Genomic DNA, 7807 nt, shown 5'->3' with positions numbered 1-7807 from the left:
AGGGTGTTCTCTTTCTTATTATCGATATCCTGTCCTGCCAGAATAATATTAACCTGGTTGGGATCTCTATTTTACCTCATTTTGTGAAGTACCAGCATGAAGCAAAAACTTGACAACTGGGACTTCCTTAAAGGCTTTTTGTCCTCAGTAGCTACCCAAATAATGTGATGTTTTGATGAGACATATGTAGCTACAGAAATGTAATTCACAGATTTAGACTACACATGTAAGTAACTACAAATTTGTCTGCAAAGATAAAAATATAAATTATATGGTTGTAACATGAGGAAAAACATTTTTCACTGTCTGTTTCTGTTCTTATTTTCCCCAAGGGAAACCCAAAATGCATATGAACTCATTTCCACATACACAATATATATTATGGGCAACTCTTTAAAACTATTCAAATTAAACAAATCTTTATTTTAGATTTAATTGTAGTATTACTGTGTCTCTGGTTATAAACATGAAATCCACAAAAATTTAAGATCTAACTTCTGTAATATCACTTTTGGAATGTGTTACAAGTAATTTCTTTTGATAATAAATCCATTTATTATAGAATTCTCTATAAGTCATGTTATAATGTACTTCACAATATAATTTTAAAGCATTTTAATATTCATAATCTGTTAGCAGGTAAATTTGGATAACCTTTGTTGCTTCTGTTTTTCAAAGGCTAAATGATTTCCCAACTGACTTTTGAGAGAATTACTTTTATATTACATGAAGAATGATGGCACCCAAGATCAATGTTAAGTCATGTTCCAAATTTTAAATTAATTTGTGTGTGGTGGACAGTGTGGGGGGTGGGAACACCATGAAAGAAGATGAAGGGATGAGCCAAAGAGCCTATCTTCACACACAGACACAGTGTGGTGATTGGCTGAGGGAAGGGGGGTGGCAGAGGCTGCATGGAAGGGGGCAAAGGGGAGGAAAATGGGGACATCTGTAGTAGTGTCAACAAGAAAAATCAAGTTTAAAAAAAGAGAAGGAGAAAGCTGAAATAATTAGGTCACTGAAAATTTAGAAAGTTAATTTGTGAGTGACTTTGGAGTATTCAATTTCTGTTATTCATCTAGTCAATTTTTAGGTTGCAGGCTATTATGTCCAATATCTCTTCTGGTTTATAATTTCCATGAACTGGAGGAACTTAAAAAGAAATTTTGACATTAGCTGAAAATTCAGGATATTTCTAGAAAATACTTTTTAAGATAGATTTTATTGTTACAGTAATTCCTACATTTATCAACTTTGTTATATTTCAACATCTCCCCTTGTCACTCTTTCATGCTCTTTCTGTCTCTACCACACACACACACACACACACACTTTCTTCTTTTCAAAGCTATATTTTCTTGAAAGGGTACATAATATATCATAATAGCCTGGTGAGAAAAAGTTCATTGGATGCATTTTCTCCGTAGTAAATTAGAAGGAACTCAGGAATTCTGGGTACTTGGGAACTGAGGAATTGAGGAGGAAACTGCTTGAGCACAATTATGTCTATAATTCTTCAGGTTACATTGAGATAGTATACAGTTTAGAGTTTATGAACAAGCCAAGGTTGCATTCTGGGTCTTTCACTTGCTAGCTATGTAACCTGGTAGAAACACTTAATCTCATAGTTACTTCCCATATGCATATTTTCATTCTTCAACATATGGATAATATTAGAAGACTTGCTGTAGTTAAGGACCTAAAGGCAGCCTGAATTACCTGGGTAAGACTGTTCTGATAACAAGTTTCCTCTTACCTTACACCTCAGCTGACAAAAATATCTTAATATGTTTGTGATAATGTGTTAATTTAACTCTGTCAGCACAAAGTTATGGAGGTTTATCAGAGTCAAGGTACTGTAGGCTTTTAATATGATTATACACATACCCACTGCCTATCAAGGATAAAGTTTATTAATGGAGAAACATTCTCAATTATTTTACCATAACACTTATGAGAAACAACTGAAGTATTTTTTTAAAAAAATGTTTTGTGAATACAGTTAGTATGTCTACTTTATTAATTAAATATGTTAAGAACACTTAACCACTAAAAAGTTCAACAATTATATTTATACAAAATACGTCATGGCCTAGGAAAGCAGAATGAATCATGTGCATACTTTAGCTTTCTCCAGTTGCTTTCATTTGTCCTTGGAGTTTTCTAAGAACAAACAAAACAAAACAAAACAGTATAAAAGCAAAAGAAAAAGGGGGCTAAATATACCCCTTTGTTTCCCAAATGAATCAATGATCACTGCAAGGACACTATGTGGCAGAATATGTTCTTGCTGCATTGATGGCCAAGTAACATGAATGAGTAACTTTCTTTAAAATGAATCCCTTCCTGCTGGATAATGAAGGCAGCAGAAAAGAATGATGTCCAGAAATGCATGGTTTCATTCAAGCAGTAGGCAAAACCACTACCAAGAGAGCAGAAGAAAATACAAAAGAGATGCTTAAGCCATTCTTACCTTCCATGTGAAGATTCCTTGAGCTATTTTCAGGGAACTTTCAATTAGCAGAATTGATTGCTTAATCTTGTTTTCGAGATGCCATAGGGAAAGGGAAATAATCTTATAAACAAATACAAGTACCAATTTTCCTCACTTATTATATTTGAAGGCTCAGTGATTTTTCCCACCACTTTATAGGTAAGGCTGTCTGTTTTGTGTGAAGGATTACCGATGGTGTTATTATTTTATACTTGGAATTAATTTCTTATTTGATAAGAACAAGTGTATGGATAGAATAAAGAACTGCAGACAATAATTAGGGTTGATTACAAGGGAAATATTAGTACTCATCAATTCCAGAATTTTTATTTCTTCTAAATATTTAACAAAGGAGAAGTAGAAACAAAACATTTCTTGTGATGGCCTTATATGCATCACACATGGTTAGACATAGTTACATACATTACAACTTTCAAAATCCTTAGAAGAAACTGTTGTTATGTTTTCCAAATGAGAATAGAGAAGCTCATAAAGGTTACATTTTCTCCAATTGCATAGTTAATTGGCAGCATGGTCACAATTTTTTAAGGCAAATCTGCTTAGTTCCAAAACCTATGGTTGATACTGTGAGACAAATTCCAGTATTCAGGTTACCAGAAGAAAGCACAAATATACCTTGGTAGAGCATCATTAAGGAAGGCAGGATCTCAGACTAGGGCATGAACACATACACAGGTACGATATATTTCCATGTTCTCTGGTAGGAGAAGAGAAGATAGTGGGACACCCCACTACCCACATGAAAATATATGCACACACGGTGAAGAAAGGGTCAGATGCTCAGAATGATATGTAGAGAGAAAAATAGGGAGTTCTTGAAGTCATTTCAGAAAGAAGAGCAGAGGCAAGAAAAAGGATGGGGGAGAAATAAGAAAAACCAAAGATGTTATGAAGCTGGGGATTAAGTACTATAAAGCAGCCCATGAAAAAAAGTCCTCTGTGGCCCTGGCTGGTGTGGCTCAGTGGATTGAGTGGCTCAGTGGCTCACTGGAATGTGAACCAAAGGGAATCCCAGTCTAGGGCGCAGGCCTGGGTTGCAGGCCAGGTACCCAGTAGGGGGCGTGGGAGAGGCAACCTCACATTGATGTTTTGCTCCCTTTCTTTTTCCTTCCATTCCCCTCTCTAAAAACACATAAACAAAATCTTTAAACAATTTTTAAAAATCCTCTGTGGTTAGGATACAGGAGCAGAATTTATAAAATACATATGCCCAATATTTCAATGTAATTATTTTATTCTTTTGCAACAAATATTATCTTCCAGCTACATTCCATAGAATTGCAATGTGTGCGTGTGTGTGTGTGTGTGTGTGTGTGTGTGTGTATTTGTGATTTTGGATTTCTAAATGGCATGGAATAAATGAATAGGAAGTTTAAGACAATTTAAAAATGTCTCAAAAGGTGAAAGTTGGGATTATCTAGGTGTTATCATAACAATTTTTAACTCACAGCATGGTCCTTGGGCATAACCTATGAGGGATTAATTAAATTCAAAAGAACAATGATCACCTCATATAATTATATCTTATGTAGCAATCAGCCTTATAGTATCTTGAGTACTGATCCTAGAGGTTTGTTACTACTTGAATAATGACTTTAATTCATGTAACAGTAAAATAAAATAGTAGGTAAACAATTTAGAGTTCAATTCTCATCTGCATGCAACTCTGAGGGGATGTGTCATTTCAGCGCTGCCAAAATTTTAGGAGTTTCAAGTTATTAACTCACTTTTCTGCCATCTCCTCCATGGATCCAGGGTGGCTCAGCACTGTACCCATATCATAGCTTTAGGAAGCAGAACAGGGGAAGGGGAGGCCAAGCCTCTGGTTTAAAGGGATGGAAAACACTGTGCCTGTCCTACAAAATCACTTTCATCACCTTCTCTTGGCTGGAATATACTCTTTTGTTGTAGTAAATGTAGTCTGAAGGTAAGCAAAGAAAAAGCACATTTTTGGTTATTTTGTTTTGTTGTACTACGGTTTTGCATTTGTTTTTTAAAGTATTGTTTTAAAGAGTCTAGTGTTGTATTCAAGACACAAGCACTTGTGTGGGTACAGGGGAGGCTCCGGTCCAGGCCCCTCACTTCCCAGTGGCTGGTGCCAGGACTGTGCTCTTTAATGTTTTCACAAGTATAGATGAATACTCTGGACAAAGTCATAGCCAAGGTCTAATTCAGGCCTGATGGGCTGAACAATTAGCTTCTCTAAGGTTTATTGAATTATTGGGAAAATGTTAGAAAAATTTCTGAAAGTTTCCCTGTACTTTATATTGATTCTTATTCATGGTAAAAGGCTTACAGTTGTTCATTTTTTAAAAAAGATTTCTCTTTTTTTCAGTGTCTTCCCCCAAATGGCATCGAGTCAGTCTAAAATAGGAAGTACAGACTTTTCATTTTCCACAAAGAATCAAGTCAAAGTGTCACTTAGTGCCCTCTGACAGAAAACCTAAGAGATTTTGTCTGGTAAGACCTGAAAGAATCAGTAGCAGGAAAAGGGCTTCTGGTACAAGGTTTTCAATTTCTAATTAAGTTTTTTTATTAAGTTGTGTGGTAAATTTATTTAGAGTAGTGGCTTTTGTGTGTTTATTGCCACTGAGTGGCAAAATCTAGAATAAAAATTTAATGTAGGCTGAAGTAAAAAGCTGAAAATAGACAAAGTAAGAAAGGATGCAGGTAAGAATGTAGTGACAGACACCACAAAGATACATAAACACAGAGAAAAAGGAGATCAATTAGCAGAAATAAAAATAAAAATTGAAGCTGCCTGTTGACTGAGACCCAGAGCTACTTTGCATGGGTTTGGTGACATTTGAGTAGATTCTGTTTTAATTAAACTATTTCTAGTGTCTCCTGGGGAAAAATAATCATAGAAAAGAAAGGGAAAAATGCAGAGAAAATGAAACAAAGTAATGTCCCTAAGAAAATATGAATTTCTTTTCCATAAAAAATTCTGAACTAATCCAAAGTTCTCAATCCCCATTGAAGAAAAGAGTGAGAAGAACCTTCACCTCTGTGACTGAGTTCATTCTCCTCGGACTGACTGATCGCCGAGAACTGCAGATTGTCCTCTTTCTGCTGTTTCTGACCATTTACATGGCCACAGTGGCAGGGAACCTGGGCATGATTGTTCTCATCCAGGCCAATGCCTGGTTCCACAGGCCCATGTACTTTTTCCTGAGCCACTTGTCCTTTGCAGACATGTGCTTCTTCTCCAATGTGACCCCAAAGATGCTGGAGATTTTCTTGTCAGAGAAGAAAACCATTTCCTATCCCACTTGTCTCGTGCAGTGTTACCTTTTTATAGCCTTGGTCCATGTGGAGGTCTATATCCTGGCTGTGATGGCCTTTGACAGGTACATGGCCATCTGCAACCCTCTGCTTTATGGCATCAAAATGTCCAAGAACATGTGCACATCCCTCATCACGGTGCCTTATGTGCATGGAGCGCTGACTGGGCTGATGGAGACCATGTGGACCTATGGCCTTGTCTTCTATGGCTCCAATGAAATCAACCACTTCTACTGTGCTGACACACCCCTGATTAAGCTGGCTTGCTCTGACACCACCAACAAAGAAACATCAATGCTTGTTGTGGCTGGAAGTAACCTTTCCTTTTCTCTCCTCATCATCCTGGTTTCTTACCTTTATGTTTTTGCTGCTATCCTGAGGATTTGTTCCACAGAAGGAAGGCGCAAAGCTTCCTCTATGTGTGGCTCCCACCTGACAGCTGTTACTATATTCTATACAACACTCTTCTTCATGTATCTTAGACCCCCTTCGAAAGAATCTGTAGAACAGGGGAAAATAGTGGCTGCATTTTATACCACAGTAATTCCCATGTTGAACCCCATGATTTATAGCCTTAGAAACAAAGACGTGAAAGAAGCATTAGCCAGAGAGCTCTTAAGGAACAATATATTTTCCTAGAAGATATCACTATTCTTTTGGCCCTAAAGCATTTTCGAGACCTTTTCTCTAAATTAGAGGACAACATTTATGGTAAAATGAGAAATTTCGTACACCAGTAGGAAACACTGCAATTCTTTATTTATATGTTATTTTTATTGTCCTATTTGAGGACATTGGTTAACAAAATTATATAGGTTTCAGGCATACAATTCTACATCACATGTATATTGTACAATAGTATGTGATCACCACCCCACGTCAAGTCTCCTTCCATCACCATTTATCCCCCTTATCCTCTTCTACCTCTCCCTGTCCCTTTAATCTCCTCCAATCACCACATTGTTGTCAGTGCCCATGAGGCTTAATCCCTTCACATTTTTCACCCAGCCCCCATTTCACCTCTGATAACTGTCAGTCTGTTCGCTGTATCTATGAGTCTGATACTATTTTGTTTGTTAGTTTATTTTGTTCATTAGATTTCACATATAAGTGGGGCCATATAAAACTGAAAAGGCTTTGCAAAGCAAAGGAAATCATCAACAAAAGGAAAGACAGCTCACTCTAAAGGGGGAATATTTGTCAATATATCTGATAAGAGCTTAATATCTAAAATGTATCAGAAACTTATGCAACTCAACACCAACAAAACAAACAACCCAAGCCCTGGCTGGTGTAGCTCAGTGGATTGAGCGTGGGCTGGGAACCAAAGTGTCCCAGGTTCGATTCCCAGCCAGGGTACATGCCTGGGTTGCAGGTCATGACCCCCAGCAACTGCACATTGATGTTTCTCTCTCTCTCTCTCTCTTTCTCTATCTCCCTCCCTTCCCTCTCTAAAAATAAATAAATAAAATCTTAAAAAAATTTTAAAACCAAACAACCCAATTAAGAAATGAGCAAAGTGCCTAAATAGACATTTCTTCAAAGAGCACATACAGAGGAACAATAGACATACGAAAAGATGCTCAGTATCACTAATTATCAGAGAAATGCAAATTCAAGCCACAATGAGATACCCCCTTATACCTGTCAGAATGGCTATTGTCAATAACTGAAGAAACTAGTGTTGGCGAGGATGTGGAGAAAAGGAAACCCTCATACACTGTTGGTGGGAATGCAGAGGGATGCAGCCACTGTGCAAAACAGAACTTAGCTCAAACCACTGAAAATGAAACTTTTTTATGGCCCAGTAATTCCACTTCCAGGAATATATCCATAGAAGCCTGAAACACCAATCCAAAAGAATATTTGCAGCCCTGTGCTCACTGCAGTGCTATTTACAGTAGCCAAGATTTGAAGCATCCTAAGAGCCCATCAGTCAATGACTGGATGAAGAAAGCAGTGGTATATTTACAGAATGGAATATTACTTGGCTGTAAAAAATACCTT

Source organism: Phyllostomus discolor, chromosome 6 (genome assembly GCF_004126475.2).
Source record: "Phyllostomus discolor isolate MPI-MPIP mPhyDis1 chromosome 6, mPhyDis1.pri.v3, whole genome shotgun sequence".
NCBI classification, from domain to species: domain Eukaryota; kingdom Metazoa; phylum Chordata; class Mammalia; order Chiroptera; family Phyllostomidae; genus Phyllostomus; species Phyllostomus discolor.
This window is presented reverse-complemented; position numbering follows the sequence as displayed.